The sequence below is a fragment of the Antechinus flavipes genome, chromosome 5 (assembly GCF_016432865.1).
Source record: "Antechinus flavipes isolate AdamAnt ecotype Samford, QLD, Australia chromosome 5, AdamAnt_v2, whole genome shotgun sequence".
Classification (NCBI taxonomy): domain Eukaryota; kingdom Metazoa; phylum Chordata; class Mammalia; order Dasyuromorphia; family Dasyuridae; genus Antechinus; species Antechinus flavipes.
In genome coordinates, this window is record NC_067402.1 from 268,617,278 (window position 1) to 268,634,842 (window position 17,565).

At 37.6% G+C, this 17,565-nt stretch overlaps 1 protein-coding gene across 1 annotated transcript in view; it reads right to left on the reverse strand.

The window, feature by feature from the left end:
* The window catches only part of FGD6 (FYVE, RhoGEF and PH domain containing 6), a 166,397-nt gene that overhangs the window by 65,513 nt on the left and 83,319 nt on the right, over positions 1 to 17,565 (reverse strand). The gene's annotated exons all lie outside the window — the stretch shown is intronic.

Consider the following 17,565-nt stretch of genomic DNA (forward strand, 5'->3'; position numbering starts at 1 on the left):
GAATCTCAGTGCTCAAGACAGCTCATTCAGAGTTTAAGTTATGGATGAGTTGTTGATTCATACTGGTGAAGGATATTAAAAAGGCCTGGATTCAAGTGCCATTTCTGACACATACTAGTTATGTGACCTCAGGCAAGAAAATTTTTAAATGTCCACAATAATCATGAGAAATAAGTGCTATTTTTATTATTCTTGTTAAGTAGTTACAGTTATGTTTAATTCTTTGTGACCCCATTTGGGGTTTTCTTGGCCAAAATACTAGAGTAGTTCACCATTTCCTTCTCTAACTCATTTTACAGATGGGGAAACTGAGGCACACAGAGTTAAGTGACTTGCTCAATATCACATTGCTATAGGAAGTATCTGAGGTGGGGTATGAATTCAGGTCTTCCTGTTTCCAAGCTTGGCTAGCAAGGGGCCATTTCTTTGGTGACAGAAACTGAAAAACAACATAAGAGGCATGAAGATTGTGATTTGTACTGATAGAAGTACCATCCATACCAATAAAGAGAGGGTCAAAGATTTGATGGCATGAGAATCTCTTCCATTTATAAAGACTACACTCCCTTCCCCAAGCCTTATTAGATTTTTTTGGTGAGATCGAACAGATTCCCCCCCGCCAAAAAAAAAAAAAAAATCATTATTTTCTGGCATCAAGCTTTTCTTTAAAATTACCCTGAGTGGTTCTTGGATAACAGATGTTGGGTATGTACTCAAAGCCTTGGAACCTTTATTTTTCCAAATTTTCCAAATTCCAGGTTTAAAAAACAAAATCTTTCAAGTCTTTTAAAAACAAAATTCCAGGATTTTGACGGAAAACCCAGATCCAAGTCTATAATAAAGATGAGTTTTTTTCAGAGGCAGAAAAAAAAAAAAGAAATGTAATAAGAATGTTCAGAATAAATCAATATGATCCAACTTTACCCTTGTAAAAACAGACAACATACTAACAATAAGTGTAGTAGCTTCAATTACAATTATTATTATATTTTATAGATTACAATCTATAAGAAGGACAGTATAAAAATCTATACCTATAAGCATTAGAGTGGGTAGTGGGTAGTAGGATTAGATGAAGAGTCAGAAGTCCCGTTTTCAAGTTTCACCTGGGATACATTCAGATCAGGTGACTTTAAGTAAGTAATTTCACTTTTCACAGCTTCAGGTAACTTCTGTAAACTACAGGTGGGTCCCTCATATTGGTGAAGAGAGGTCTACACAAATCAAATAAGAGGTCTAAATACTACCCCCTCCTCCCTGATATAGCATTCATGTATCATTTTTAGAGCAGACAGTGACTCCATTTATTATCTATGAATTATGACCTTGAGTGATGATGATGATGATGATGGTGGTGGTGAGGATGTGCCGAAGCCATACAAGTGTTAGAAGAAAAAATCTGCACCCAGGTTTGGTGACTCTAAATTCTGTGCTCTTCTGACACAAGTCACCTCCAAGGCCAAACACTGTATTTTAAAGACAGGACATTACATCTAATGACAGAGTAATCTGACTGAATAGAAATCTTATAGGTAGCAATTGCCATAGAAGCATTTAATTCAACTGTCAACCTATGATTTGTGGCTTATATCCATCAGCCCTATTACTTTCATAATCTCAGGCTTACAAAGGACAATTCTACTGTTAGCAATTATTATTTAAAATAAGAGTTGACAAATTCTTGTAAGGGCCAGACAGGAAAATTTAGTTAAAGTCTATTTCAGAAAGCCTAATGTTCCAAAACCAGATGTAGGAGAGTAGTTAAATCCTACCAAGATTCCCAATCTGTAAGAACTTACTTTGGACAGGATATACAATTGGCTAGAAGATAGGAGGGTTTCCCAATAAACTAAAAATGGTTTTACTTCCTGCCATTATTCACTGAAGTTAGAGAATACCTCACTGTTCAAAAAGCACTTTTCTTAGGAGCATGTAAACAAATGCTTTAAAAAAAATCCTAAACAGGAAATGTTCTAAAACTCTAAAAATGCGCAGGTTTATTTTTTAAATTTGGGTTTTTTTTTTTTTAATTTAACATATTTTTCCTCCCTTCTCCCTCCTGCTGAAAAATAAAATAAAAACAAAATTCTTATAACAAATAAGCCCAGTAAAGCAAAATAAATCCCTACATGGGTTATGCCCCCCCCCAAAAAAAAAAAACCTCAAAATAAGAAAAATCAGGTCTCATTTCTCTGAGTCCAGGGCCTCTCTCTCAGGAGATTGCCATAGGTTCTCTGGAACTCCAACTGGTCACTGTATTGAGTTATTAAGTCTTTCAAAGTTGTCTGTTAATGTACAAATTGTTCTCCTGATTCTGCTCACTTCACTTAGTTCATTAAAGTCTTTCCAGTTTCTCTAGGACCATCTCTTTTGTTATTTCAAGACTGTTTGATAGAAGTTTCCTAATGTCCTTATGAGGAGAACTAGGTGGCACAGTGGCTAGAATACCAGGTCTGGAGTCAAGAAAGAATTTATTTCAAATTCAAATAGCTGTGTCACCCTGGGCAAGTCACTTAACCCCTCAATTTCCTCATCTGTAAAAGGAGTTGGAGAACAAAATGACACTACAACATTTTTGTCAAGAAAACCCCAAATGGAGTCAGATATGACTGAAAATGACAACTACAATTACAATATCCTTGAATGAACTGGAGGGAGTCTTTCCAATACTATGTGATCAAGATTTCTCTTTAGTAAACTATATAGCACTTGACCCAGAATGGAATCTTAAGAGCCAAGTAGTCTATTCCATACCTGAACAGGAGCCACGTATTTAAAAAAAAATTTTTTTTGACACGATAGTGTCCCAAGAATTGAGTGGCTCATAGACATTTTTTAAAAAGAAATGTTTAGTCATGTCCACCTACAGATCTCAGTGAGGAGTGGGGGGGTGGGGGGAGGGTGGGAAGAGAAAGGAGAAAAGAGAGAAACAGAGATACAGAGATGGGGGGAGAAACAGAAAAACAGGGGAAGAGAGGGAGAGAGACAGAAAGACAGGGGGAGGGAAGGAGAGAGACAGAGAGACATACACACAGAAGGGAGTAGCAGGAGGGAGGAAGGGAGGGAGAGAGAGAGAGAGAGAGAGAAAGAGAGACAGAGAGAGAGAGAGAGAGAGAGAGAGAGAGACAGAGACAGAGACAGAGAGAGAGACAGAGAGACTGAAACAGAAAGACTGAGGAGGAAAGGAGAGACAGAGAAAGAGATATACACATGGGGGATCTTAGAGGAAGGGAGAGAAGGAGAGAGAATCAGAGAGATGGGGGGAGAAAGAGAGATAGAGACAGAGAGAGACAAAGAGAGACAGAGACAAAGAGAGAAAGAGAGAGAAAAGGGGGAATAAGAGAAAGGAAAGGCAGAGAGAAGGAGGGAGAAAGGGAGGACATGGAATAAAGAAGACTCAACTTCAAATCTTGCCCATTTACTAGCTGTGTGACCATGGGCACTTTACCCTTCTCAGCCTCAGTTTCTTATTTGCCAAACAGGGGAAATCATAACACCTGCAATGTCTACCTTACAAGGATTTGGGGAGGTTCGAATAAACAATGTATAAAACACTTTGTAAATCTTAAAGCATTATAGAAAAGTCTATTTCTATAATGTTGTTAAGTGAAAACTATGTAGATGATATTGTGCCTTCTCGATGTTTCTCATTCACAGGACCCCGTTTCCCACCTCCCACTTTAAACTGACTGCCCACTATGCTTGTTATGCACTCAGTCCTCATTTCTGCTCTTTATGATTTCTAGCTTTTTTCAAAGCTCAGTTGAAATTCTACTTCCTATATGAGGTCTTTCCTTGTCCCCTTCTAATCCTAACTCCCCAAACATCATATATTTTGCTTATATCTATGGGTGCTTATTGGTCTCCCCAACCGACTATAAGCTCCCTAAGAACAGAGACTATACTGCTTTTGTCTTGTGTCCCCAAAATAGTTCTTGGTACAGAATATTGTTGTACACCTGTTTTTCAGTCTCTTCGACTCTTCGTGACCCCATTGGGACTTTTCTTGATAAAGACACTGGAATGGTTTGCCATTTCTTTCTCCAGCTTATTTTTCAGATGAGGAAACTGAGACCAATGAGATTGAGTGGCTTGGGTCATACAGCTAGAAAGCACCAGTGGTTCATTTTTAATTGGAAGATGAGTCTGACCTCCAGGTCCAGTACTCTATCCTTTGCACCATCTAGCTAGCCAGCACATAGTTGATGCCTAATAAATATCTGATTGATAGGCATAAATGATAAAAAAAAAAAAGATTAAAAACAATATAAAGTCTCCATTCGAGAAAATGACATTGCAGTAACCCAAATCAAAACTTTGGACAGAAAATACCATCTGCATGCAGAAAAAGAAGTAAGGAGACTGAATGGAAATCAACACATGCTACGTTCACTTTTTGCTCTGATTTTTCTCTCCCAACATGATTCATAAAGCAATGTGTAATAAAAATAAATAAATTTACTAGGAAAAAAAAAGAAAATGACATTCCACTCAACAATTCACAATTATGATAAACTCTTCTTTCCCACAAAAACAGGCATTTTCCCCATTTCACAATTCAAACAGTAAACATTATTAAATGCCTCCTATGTGCCAGCCATTATGCTAATCACTGGGCTTGCAAATATAGAAAAGGGAGCGCCTGCCCTTAGAGAGTGTACAGTCCAATGGAAGAAAACAATACATACAAGAGGGGTGTGACAGAGAATCTGAAGAAGTCCACTTAGAAGGTAAACAGAAGACACTGCACTTTGGGAAAGCCAATGACTTATCCAGCATAAGTAGCATCAAGGTCTTTCTGAGTACAAGCCCCAAAGGCTTTCCATTGCATCCCATTGTTCCCCTTTTACCCCATGATATTTTGTAATCTACATTAATTCTACATAGGTGTCTTTGATACAATAGTGTCCCAAGAATTGAGTGGCTCACAGAACTTAGGTATAAAAACTGCTTTCTCATCAAGGCAAGAAGGTCCTTTCTTCCAGAAATTTAAGTGATAGATACACTATTCACTTGGCAGTAAGGAAACATTTTTCCCCAGCTGGAAGGTATTTCCTCAGCTGTGACAGTGGCCACAGACTTCAGCTGCTAAAGAACTTGGAGCCCCCTCTTCCCCTATGGAGAACAGCTCTTGCCAGACTCCTCAGACCATATGCCTGTCTCCCTCAAAGAGGTGTGTGGCAGGAAGAGGAAAAAGTTGGTTTATTCAAAATAAATCCCTGCCTCTGAATGAAGGCATCCCAAAGAAAAACTCAACCTTGCCTAATGCTGCAAAGAAGGAGTCACAAAGTAGCTCTGGGCAGATGGATGTCTCAGGCTAAATTCCTAATAAGATCTATGGGGTGCCACTTCAGAATAAAAATGTGTGTTTGTAGGTGCCGCCCACCCTCCGGGACACAGTTTAGGGCTCGAGTTCACCAAGATGATGCAAAAAAAGGTAACACATCTTCTCCAGCTGTGATCTGCCCCATATAATTTTTAGAAGCTAAAATGTTAAGGATTCAAAGCAAGCATTCAACTCCAGAAGGCTCAGCCCAATTCAAAAGTGAGAAATCTTGGCTAGAAGTCAGAAGGTTTATTTCTAACAGCATTCTACATATCTCCAAATCCTCCCCCCACAACTCTCTCATTCCTACCATCCGAGTGACTAATAAGCATCATTTTATGAAAACCAGGACTGTAACAGAAGACTGACCCCCTTTTATAAGGTCCAGATAATCTGAGAAGGAGTGATGGGGCTTTGAAGGTTAGAGGTAAGGTTACTTTTATGGAGAAATACCAGCTTTGACTATCATGGCCTCCCTAGATTGTGGGACACAAGGTGTTGGGGCTCTTACTTCAGTAATCCTACCTGCTGGCAGGAGGCACTGCTGGTGACTTAACAGGGGAAAAGAATGGGCGATCTTAAACTCTACTCCTCTCTATACACTCAATATTCTAGCCATATTAGTCTACTTGTCTCCCAAAGCTGTATCTTTGTCTGGATTTGCCCCCATCAATTTTGCCTCTTGAGCTTAGATGCCATCTCTTATGGATAGCCTTTTCCAGGCACCTTAAATGCTAGAATCATATAGTGAGATGACAAAATGGATAGCGTACTCAGGAATAGCTGAATTCATATTCTGTCTCAATCACACACTGGCAATCCACTGACCATCTTTCCTCACTAGAGATTGAGACAGCACCTCCAGAGCTCAACACATAGTAGGTACTTAATAAGTTACTAAATAGTAGATACTTAGTAAATATAACAAAAGATACTTAATGTTTATAGGCTGACTGATCTACTATGTGACTGTGAAGATCAGAGAAGACTCAAATTTATAAATTCTTAGTAAATTTAAAGAGCTATGTAAATACTAGTTTTTATTTTTTTTATCATCATCAATCATCATTATTATTAGAGATAGAATGTTAATAACTGAGAATATTAGGAATGGTGAGCATGCTATGCTTTCCAGAAAGTTAGATTTACATGAAGGGAGATTCAAGAGGCAGCCAGAGATGTGTAGTCAGGATGACTGGTCCCGAGAGTTCTTGAAGGGGGTACCAGATGAAGATGCCTGGAAAGGTTAATGTGAGCATGGTAATTGTGGACAGGGGTTAATTGCTAAAGTAAAGATTTCCTAATTAACTTTTAGATTCCTGGCCAAGGCAAATAGTGACATGTTTTAGGGGCATCAGTTTAGTAACTATGGAGGACAGAAGTGAGAAAGAAAGGAATGGAATAAAGGATTATATAGTGGACAGAGTTGGAGAATGTAATTGAGGAGATATAGATATGTTTGTATGTGTATGTATAAATGAGTATAAGTAGATATGTATAGATATGCATATGTATACAGTTATCCCTTTCACATTACAACAAATTCAATATATCATGGATTGTATTAAGAAATTAAATGGGAATTTGGGGGGAGTTTTGTGGAAGTTACAGAATACATGTAAATGTCAACAGACAACCCAGAAAAAAGTTTAACTAGAAATGCATCAAATGCATTAAATAGATGTATGGTCTTGTATTATTATATGTTATATATATATATACTTTATTTCAACATGCTTTGTCTTCTAATAACGTTTATCACCCTATGCAAGAAAAAAATTTAGACTTCTCTGGTATGAAGAGAGGATCATGGATTTCCCACAAAAACAGGCATTTTCCCCATTTCACAATTCAAAAAGTAAACACGGATTTTCCAGATCACTAGAGTGCTATACCTCTAAGCCCTGCAATGTGGAAGGGATAAGTTTATATGCATGTGAAGATACATGGGTAGGGGCAGCTAGGTGGTGCAGTGGATAGAGCACCAGCCCTGAAGTCAGGAGGACCTGAGTTCAAAATCTGGTCTCAGACATTTAACACTTCCTAACTGTGTGACCCTGGGCAGTTATTTAACCCCAACTGCCTCAGGGGAAAAAGCAAAAAAAAAAAAAAAAAAAAAAAAAGTGCGTGTGTGTGTGTGTGTGTGTGTGTGTGTGTGTGTATGTGTGTGTATGGATATAGGTATTTTATACATATACGCACATAGCTGATATTATTCTCATCAATATAACTTAAAGAAAAAGAAAAAACCCGACTACTTTCTTACTTTCATTGTCTACAAAGGATCTAATCTAAATCAAGAGAAATAAAAGCAACAGAATGAATGAAGGCTGGAAGCTCCAAACAGATGGTCTAACTCATGGGGTCATGTTTTCTATGTGGAGTGCCACTGAGGGATTTCTGACTCCATCACCAGCTGTATTGACAGGGCTTCCTGACCCCAGGGCACTAACTTAACAACACACACAATAATGACCTAGGGAATTACAAAGACCAAATGGACTTAGGAACAGAGCTAGAGATTTGCGGAGGTCCAGTCTGGGTCTTAGTAATATTCTACATACTTTGCCACAATAAAGCAGCTGTTGAGACCTAGAAGGAATTTTAAAGATGCAGAAACCAAAGAGACCTTTACTACTAACAACAACAACAACAACAGCAGAGGATATTTTTATAGCAAAGACCACAAGGTACTTTATAAAGACCATCTCATTCAATTCACAGTTTGGGGGGGGAGGGTAAATAAGAAGAATATGGAGGCATTAATGAGTTTTGTAATGAAAATATTTTTTTTCTTTTTCCCTGTAGAAATTCTATGAACAATTAGCATTTAACAGAATCAACTATAATAGTAGGAAGAGAATAGCAGTGAATAGGACCACTGCACAGGTGGTCAGGAAGATCCGAGTTCAAGTGTTCTACAGACACTTAGTAGTCATGTGACTTCTTTTTTTTTTTTTTTAAATAACTTTTTATTGATAGAACGCATGCCAGGGTAATTTTTTACAGCATTATCCCTTGCATTCACTTCTCTTCCGATTTTTCCCCTCCCTCCCTCCACCCCCTCCCCCAGATGGCAAGCAGTCCTTTACATATTCAATAGGTTCATGTAACTTCTTAATTGTAAAACATGGATAATAATAGCATCCACCTCCCAGAATTACTATGAGGATCAAATAACATTTGTAAACTGCAAACTTTAAAACACCATAAGTGCTCAGTTACTATTTTTGTTGTCACTATCGTTATAACATTAATCCTAATGTCATCCCTCTGCTAATTAGTTCCCATCTTCACTGCTTTGCATACATTTACTTGTTGTCTCCCATATTAGATTTTAAGCTAAAGAAGTGCATGGACCGTCTTCTGCCTCTTGTTCAATCCACAGTACCTGAGACACATAGTGTAATGCCGGAGAAACGAAGGCAAAATAGAGATTAGAGAGTATTTAATAATTTATTAAATGGGAGAAGTTTACTGGGACCAAATGGATCCATGGTTTGGTCCCAGGGCTGAATGAGGAGGCTACAGTCTCCAAGAATCCAGCAAACAATGTGAGTTCTCAATGACCTATATACACATGGCTCAGACTCAGGGAGTAAACTGAAGCGGGGACAGAGTCAGGGTGCTGAGAGAGGGAATGGGACTCTGATAATCCAGTTCTGACAGAGTGAGGAGAGGCATGGGGAAAGGAACCCCGGAGATGGGGAGAGGCATTCTGACATTCTAAAACATAAGATCTTTTATCCTTATCAAATATTCTGATAAAGAGGGAGGGGAGGTTTTAGAGGACTGAGCTTTGAGCTGAAGCAGAGAAACTGAGTCAGGACTGGGTCAGGATAATTATGGAAACTGAGAACTGTGGCATTACAATAGTAAATGTTAAATAAATGTTAATTGATGATAAAGTATAATAAAAAAAATTACTTTGCCTAAATAGAAAATTATTTAAAACCAAATGTTAGCACTATTTAGAATAAAAAATGAAAAGAAAAAAATACTAGAAGTCTTTCCAGTAAGATTAGGGGTAAAGCAAAGATATTCTTCATTGGTCATTATTTGATTTGCTAATATATGGAGCAGCTAGTTAGTGCAGAGGATAAAGCACTAGGTGTAGAGTTGGGAAACTCTGACTTGAAATCTAGATTCAGATTCTTACTAGCTATGTGACCCTGGGCAACTCACTTAACCCCTATTTTTCTCAATTCCTCATCTGTAAAATGGGGACACGGTGGAAAAGGCAAAGGCAAACATTCCAGTATATATACCAAGGAAATCTCATGGATTTTGTTCATGGGATCACACTTGGGCATGACCAAATAAATGAACATTTATGTATAACTTTTTGCAAAGAACATTAAATACATCCTCATTATAATATACTTCTAGAAATTGAAACTTATTGTGAGTCATGGGAGACATTGGCATAGAACTGCCCACTACTGCATACCCTGATTAAAGAAGGTCTTATACACTATGAGCAAAGCGGAATTGAAGTAGTTTGAAAGAAAACAGGAAACATGCAAATTAGAAAATCTTCCTCAAATATTCACATGGACTTTGTGTCCAACCAGGCCACAGCCAGGTACACTATACCTTGACTCCACCATAGTGATGTCATTTTAGTCCTCTTCAAGAACAAAGGACTCTGTGCCAAACTGTGTTAAACATTCCTACTTTCATGGTCTGATCAGACACCTTGTACCTTATTTTGGTCCTTTGCAAGAACAATAGCCAACTTCTAAACATGAGCTGTTATTTTTAACTGGATCTGTGATTTCATTGCACTGACAAATTCCCAATGAGGAACCTCTGTTCACCAAATCAGATCAGCAAATATTCTTCAGCTTTATTATTTTAGGAAAGTTACTCTGGGACACTGAAAAATTAAATGATTTGCCCAAAGTCACACAGAAAGTACTTGAACACTGATCTAATGCTGTTAGAATTCTTACAAGGTGCTAAGTCAGTGGAACTGATAGAGACAATGGTTGTTTAGCAGAGTGTTTAACAGTTCTCTAGATGTACTTAGTACTTATTACAGTTCCACAAGATTCATACCTTTAAGAGAGCACATATTAGCTAGGAGCCTTAACCAGGCTCAACGGGACATTCACAAGCCAGAATTCAGTTGAGGAGATTCACAAGCCAGAGAAGGCAATTGGGTAGAACAAAAGAAGACAGAGAAGTGGTGGCAGGCTGTTCTGTGGAGAATACTGAAACCAAGATCCAGAAGGCCTCCAGAACACTAGCCGAGCCCCAAGCGAAGGAAAGAGAAATTAAAGGATTTAGACTTTAATCCCTGGCTGCATTTGGGGTGATTACACAGAACTGAAATGAAGGCTGCCTCCAGAAGCGCCCCAAGAAACCTGCTCCCAGAGAATATTATATTTTAGAGAAGAACATTACATAATGCCATGGCCAGTTCTACAGTCTACCATGCTGTGTAATAAGACAAGAAGAATAAATTAAAGTTCAGATCAATCAGAGGCAAAATTCTTCCCATTTACAGATGACGAAAAGCCGTATTATTGTGGACAGAGCCACAGTTATTCAAGCACTCTCAAGTGTGCCAGACCACTTTCTAAAACCACAAACCAAACCTGGCACAGGTCTCTATACTAAGTCAATCATAAGCCCAGTCCCTATACTATCCCTGTTCTTTGATCCTTGGTGTCACTGACTCTAAGACAATCCACAAAGACAGACCAAAGTCAGAGAATGAAAACACCCCACTTCCATTGTTACAAAGACTTTTTTCCTTCTTCCATCTCAGTCTGCTGATGTCCCTTGTTTCTTTAAAGGGCCTGATGAAAGCAGGCTCTTTTCTTAAATTTCAAGTCACTTGACCAATCACTTCAACTGTAAATTAAAAAGTTGTACCAAATGATCTCTGCAGAAGCTTTTAATTTCAAGAATCACCTATGAGATGGAAGCATACAAACGAACTGTAATAGGAGAATCAGTCAATAAACTTTATTAAGTGCCTATTATATGCCAGTCCTTGTGTTAAGAACTGGAGTTATAAATATAAATGAGACAGACTGACAGATAGAAATACAGAGAAACAGAGACAGACAGAAACAGAGACAGGGAGACATAGAGAAAAACACAAACAGAGTGGAGAGAGACAAAGAAAGGGAGAGAGAAAGACAGACAGTGACAAAGAGAGACACAGAGGAAGAGAGACAGAGACAGGAGATAACACACAGCTACGCATGGTCATGCCCTCAAGAAACTTAAAATTTAACGGAAGAGGTTTATTGCAGTTAACATGAGCAGCAATGACAGAGACAGCAGTAATCATCACTAGCCTGTTTTGGAGGTTGACTTTAGTTTTGGGGGTTTTTTTTGAAGGGGTGTGGTTTGGACCTCAGCATACTAAGTGTCTCAGATGAGGAAACTTCTGCCACCAGAACTTCAACTTAAAAAGATCCAGAAAATTGCCAAGGCTGCTGAAAGGCTAGTTTACTTGCCCCTGTTCACAATGCCAGGGTGTGTCAGATTCAGAACAATTCTCTCTCAGATCAGCCTGAGCAGCAATTAGAGGGTGTGAGGGGGGAAGGAGAAAGCAGAAATATAGAAGGAAGCCCTTAAATGTAATATACATCCCACAAAGAATGAAAACTGTCACGCTGATGTGTTAAAAAGCAATTTCTAAGGCATTAATACTTTTTAAAAAGGAAAATTCCAGTGGCCACATGAATATTCATTTAAGGTATATAAGATCTCTAGGGGCTTGGGTGTTAAAAATTCTTGGGCACATGCTCGTAAGGACATATACAAAAAGAGCCAAACCAGAAGTGGAAACCCCCAATGAAATAACAAAACCAAACACTCAGCACAATGAGCTCCATTCAATAAGGGCAACTTCCCATGTGAAAAAAAGTACTACTCACAAGTTGTTCTTTCAAATAGAAGGACATGAAGGATGAGGAAGGGCAATTTAAAATCAAAGCATAAACTTCAATTAAAAGAGGGGCTGATTTCAAGTGATCTGTAATTTTGGATATGGAAAAAAATAACATTTTTATTTTTACTAAGAATTTTAAATCTGCATTTTCTTCATTTATAGAAAAATATCATTTTGAGAAAAAATGTATAGACTTCAAAAGATCACCAACAACATCCATGACAAATGGTTAAGAGACCCTAAGATGACAGCTATACTGGTCTCAAAAATATAGAATATTTAAATATATGTAATATATATGTGTATGTATATTATTTTCAATAGCAGTAAAGACAACAATTGGAAGAATAGAAAATTAAGAAGCACTGGGATTTCCCAAAGAATATCATGATTTGGAATTGATGAGCAGGCATACATATAATTTCATAACAAAATTTCTTAGAACATATATATTAATTTTTTTAAATGAGCCTTTTCTGATAGCAAGATAATGAACTCAAAGCATAGAATGAGATATTTTTCCTTTTAGATGTTGCCAATGTAAGAATTTGTTTTCCTTGATTATAAATATTTATAATGGGGATTTTGTTTTTCTTGCTTTCTCAATGGGGAATAGAGAAAGACGGAAAGGAGAAAAAGCAGATTCTCACTGACTAAAAATAATTAGAAAAATTAAAAGAACCTTAGGATCAATAAAAGAACAATATAATTTCCTGAAGGGTAATGCAGTTCCAAATCTTCTAGCAGATCATTCTGGACCCAATTCATCTCAATCAATATCTATACTGGCTATTTCAAATATTCATACTGATGGACAAATTCTATAGATTATCCATCCAAGCACATGTCATAATCTGGCAAGAGACATTAATCATCCACTTAGTTTTCCCATGTGGATAGTCAGACCATCACCAAAATCATTACAGATCCACAAGGTTCTATGTTTTCAGGGCTTACTGCATCCACTGAAATCTAACTGATAAGTCAATAAACCTAGAAGATCTTACCATTCACAGAGAAACCTTTCTCAATTTGATTCTGCTACATTATAGTCATCAGAAAATTATTTCTGATGTCACATAAGAATTTTAAATTCCTTTTTAATGTATTTTTGGGAGATATCTATGGATGGGAGATTATGAATATAAGAGAGCATAGAAAGAGGATAAGGGAGAAATGTTTGTGTTTGTGCAACCAAGCAACATTTTGCTATAATGAATAAAATGTTTCTTACCCCCCCAAAAAAAAAGAAATCATGTGCTACTATTGTTACTACTTGGCAATGAGACAAGGATAACAGTCTCTAAAGAATCTTTTTAAAATGTAGCAAACACTACTAGGTCTGTATCCCAAAGAAATCATAAAAGAGGAAAAAGGACCCACATGTGCCCCCCAAAAAAAAAAAAAAACGTTTGTAGCAGCTCTTTCTGTGATGACAAAGAATTGGAAAATAAGTAAATGCCCATCAATTGGAGAATGGCTGAATAAGTTATGATATATAAAAGTAAGGGAATATTATTGTTCTATTTTAAAAATATAATGAACAGACTGATTTTAAAAAGACCTGGAAAGATTTACATGAACTGATGCTGAGTGAAATAATCAGAACTAGGAAAACATTGTACATAGCAAACACAAGACTGTATGATGAAAAACTATGATAGACTTGAGTCTTCTCAGCAGTTCAGTATGCAAGGCAATCTCAATAAACTCTGGATGGAAAATGCCATCCACATCCAGAGAAAAAACTATGGAGATTGAATATAGATCAACACATGTTTTCACTTTTTTTTCTTTTGTGGGTTTTTCTCATGGTTTTTCCTTTTTGTTCTGATTTTTCTTTCCTAACATGATTCATATGGAAACACATAAAAAATACATATACATGTATAACCAAAAATTAAAAATAAAGTGTAGCAAAGAAGACAATGGAGAAGGGAAGTGTGGGTCTGAGTATTCTGAAGCATAAAATCAATAGGAACTTAAAAGAAAAACAGCAGTCCAGAATCTCATCAAGGATATGTTTAATAGGTGGAGAAATTGGATTAGTGGACAAGCCAAGTAGCCTTGAGTTTTCAGCAATGACTGTTGAGTAGATACCCTATAGAAAAGTTTTAGAAGGATGAGGACAAGAATGGCAGAGGAGGGATAGATATAGAGGAGTGCCCATTTGTATCACTAAACCAATGAAATCACAGAGCTATTTGGGTAGTTTCTATTTATTAAATCTGATCTGTAATATGATATCTTTGAGAATTAACAAGTTTGATTCTCCTGTTACAGAATAGTATATGGTATAATGTATAGTATAAAATTCACTGGATTTGGAGTTTGGGTTCCAAAAGTTTCAAATTCAACAAGTTATTTTACCAATAGGAGTCTTAATTTCCTCATAGTAAGACGAGAGATTTAGACATTATGGCTTCTATGGCCATCTTGATGGATCGAAGTATCATCTAAAGTCAGGAAGACCTTGGTTCAAATCCATCCTCAGAAACTTAATAGCCATGTGACATTGGGCAAATCATGGAATCTCTGATTTAAATTTCCTTGACTATAAAATGAGCATGATAACTAAATAGCACCATAGTGCATAGAGAGCTGGACCTGAATCAAGAAGACTCATTCAACTTCCTAAGTTCAAATCTGGTTATAGATACTTACTAGTGGTGTGACCTTGGCTTTGTCTCAGTTTCTTCATCTGTAGAATGAGTTGGAAAAGGAAATGGAAAACTCCAAGATGTTTACTAAGAAAACCTCAAATGGAGTCACAAAGCATCAAACATGGCTGAAAAACACTAACTTTAAATTTAGAATTCTATTAAAATTTCTAAAGTTCCTCTGAATCCTATGAACTTTATATAACTGCCACATTTTAAACGGTGCATATGACCAATCTAATATAATCTGCCTAGGTATATGATAGGGGCAGAGGGTGAATAAGAAACATATCGTGCTGGCCTAAAAGAGCCTCCTCATTCCAATAAGGAAGATGAGGCATATACATAAATGATTACAATAAAATATAGGCAGAGGTAGTATTTTAAGGCTTACAAAGCACTTGTATACATATTAATTTATTTGATCCTCACAACAGAACAAGGAGGTAAGATATTGTTATCCCATTTTATAGATGAAGAAATTGAGGCAATCTGAGGTTAAGTGACTTGCCAATGGCTAATAAGTATCTGAGGCTAGATTTGAACTCAGGTCCTTTCAATTGTAGGTCCAGTGCTCTAACCCCTGCAGCATGACTTAGCTGCTTTGTAGCTCTCCTGATGGGCAGTCCAATTTACCTGGTGCTTTAAGAATAAGAGAATAAGTCAGGAGAATTTGAACTAGAAAAGGAGATTTTGTAGGAGTCAATGTTGAAAAATTATCCTTGCAAAAGTTTTGAAAATAAAAAACTACAATAAAAAGAAAAGGAAGGAAGGAAGGAAGGAAGAGAGGGAGGGAGGGAAGGAAGAAGGAAGGAAGGGAGGGAGGAGGGAGGAAGGAGGGAGGGAGGGAGGAAGGGAGGAAGGGAGGGAGGGAGGGAGGAAGGGAGGGAGGAGAGGGAGGGAAGGAGGAAGGGAGGAAAGGAGGAAGGAAGGGAGGGAAGGAGGAAAGAAGGGAGGGAGGGAGGAAGGAAGGGAGGGAGGAAGGGAGGAAAAGAGGGAAGGAGGGAGGAAGAGAGGGAGGGAGGGAGGAAGGGAGGGAGGGAGGGAGGAAGGGAGATAAAGGAAACACCACAGAGGGTTTAAACTAAGAAATCCAAATTAAGATATCCAAATTTTCTTTGGCAGAAAATAGCGGTTTCTATAGGAAGAACCGCTAAAGATTTCTTAGCATGGCAGTGACATCTATTGGTCAACAAGCATCAATTAAGTGCCTGCTGTGTGACAGGCATCAAGTTAGATGCTGGGAATACAGAAGTGAATCAGAGTCCCTGCCCTCAAGGACTTTATATCATATTAATCTGTTAGGAAGTGTGTATAGGGCAAAAGAAAGAGAAGTTATAGAAGGTCACAAAACAAAGATGTTATCATCATATGAAAACAGCTCTGATTTCACAGAAGACATCTTTGCCTTAAAGACCACAAACATCTTAACTGACACGCCCATGAAAATATGAGCTGAACCTAGAGGCCAATATCTTAAATTCTTTGATTTAAAGAAACTGAGGCCCAATAGTTAAGAGATTTGCCCAAGTTCATACAACTATTAAGTATCTGGGGTGGGATATAAACCAAGTCTTGGCAGCCAACACTTGAAAGGTATCCAAAGAACTTCTACAGAGGCATTTATTAAATCTAGATTTCCAGAAGACAACAATCTTACACCTACTGCAATTTAAACTCACAAAATAAGGTTATGCTTCATAAAATTTTCAATTACATGAGCAGCCGTGGCTATGAATTTTATCATCCCCTCAGAGTGAAACAGATCTGGCAACCCAGAATGTCTAAATTGGCAGATTAAAAATAGAAAAACAAAACACTGGAATATAGCTTAAATTTAAGTCTTATATCAAGGCAAGAATAAATATTAAAAAGAATTAGGTTGTTTCTCTAAGCCAAATTGCTTAGTACTATACAGTACTAAACCAATAACTAAACAGTTTAACCATTTTCAATCAATCAATAAACATTTATTAAGTACCAACTATGAACCAGGTATGATGTGCCTACTTTGATAGCTCTGGATTACTGCTAGCCCAGTCTGAGTTATAATGCAAGATAAGGAATTTTGTCTTTAACTCAGTATACTTTAGGCCTCGATATGGTTCGGAGAAATCTGAGCTATGATAAGATGTGGAATTTTGTTTTTAATTCAGTCTATCTTAAGCCTCGATATGATCCAAAGAAGGCTCTCCTATAAGTAATTCCTTTTCCCTTTAAATCTAACAGAGCATGGACAGAGGGTGACGAGAGAATATTTGTGTTTGTGCACCCAAGGCCATCTTTCCTCTCAAGGTCCATTAGCTTGTGGCAGCTGTTACTTCGTATGGGCCACAAAGGAGCTAATTTTCAAGTCCTCTAATGATCGACTCCCTGAGCCAAGTCGCTTTCTTACCCTTTCTGAGGGTCAATGAAATGGAAGAATAACAACTGACAAGCAGGCAAGATGATGGCTGGCTTTTAAAATCTTTCAGGCATCTCTCAAACCAACCCCTGAGTGCATCCCCTCCCCCTGTACTGTGAAGACAATAATTCATGTATGCACAAATGGCCTCCAGTCATTCAGGTCTAAATGGAGGATGTTTTTGCTCTTTGCTGTTTAACTGTTTCCAAAAGCTACTAAGATAGCCTAAAGTACTACCAGCTTCTGAAAAAGGAAACTAGCA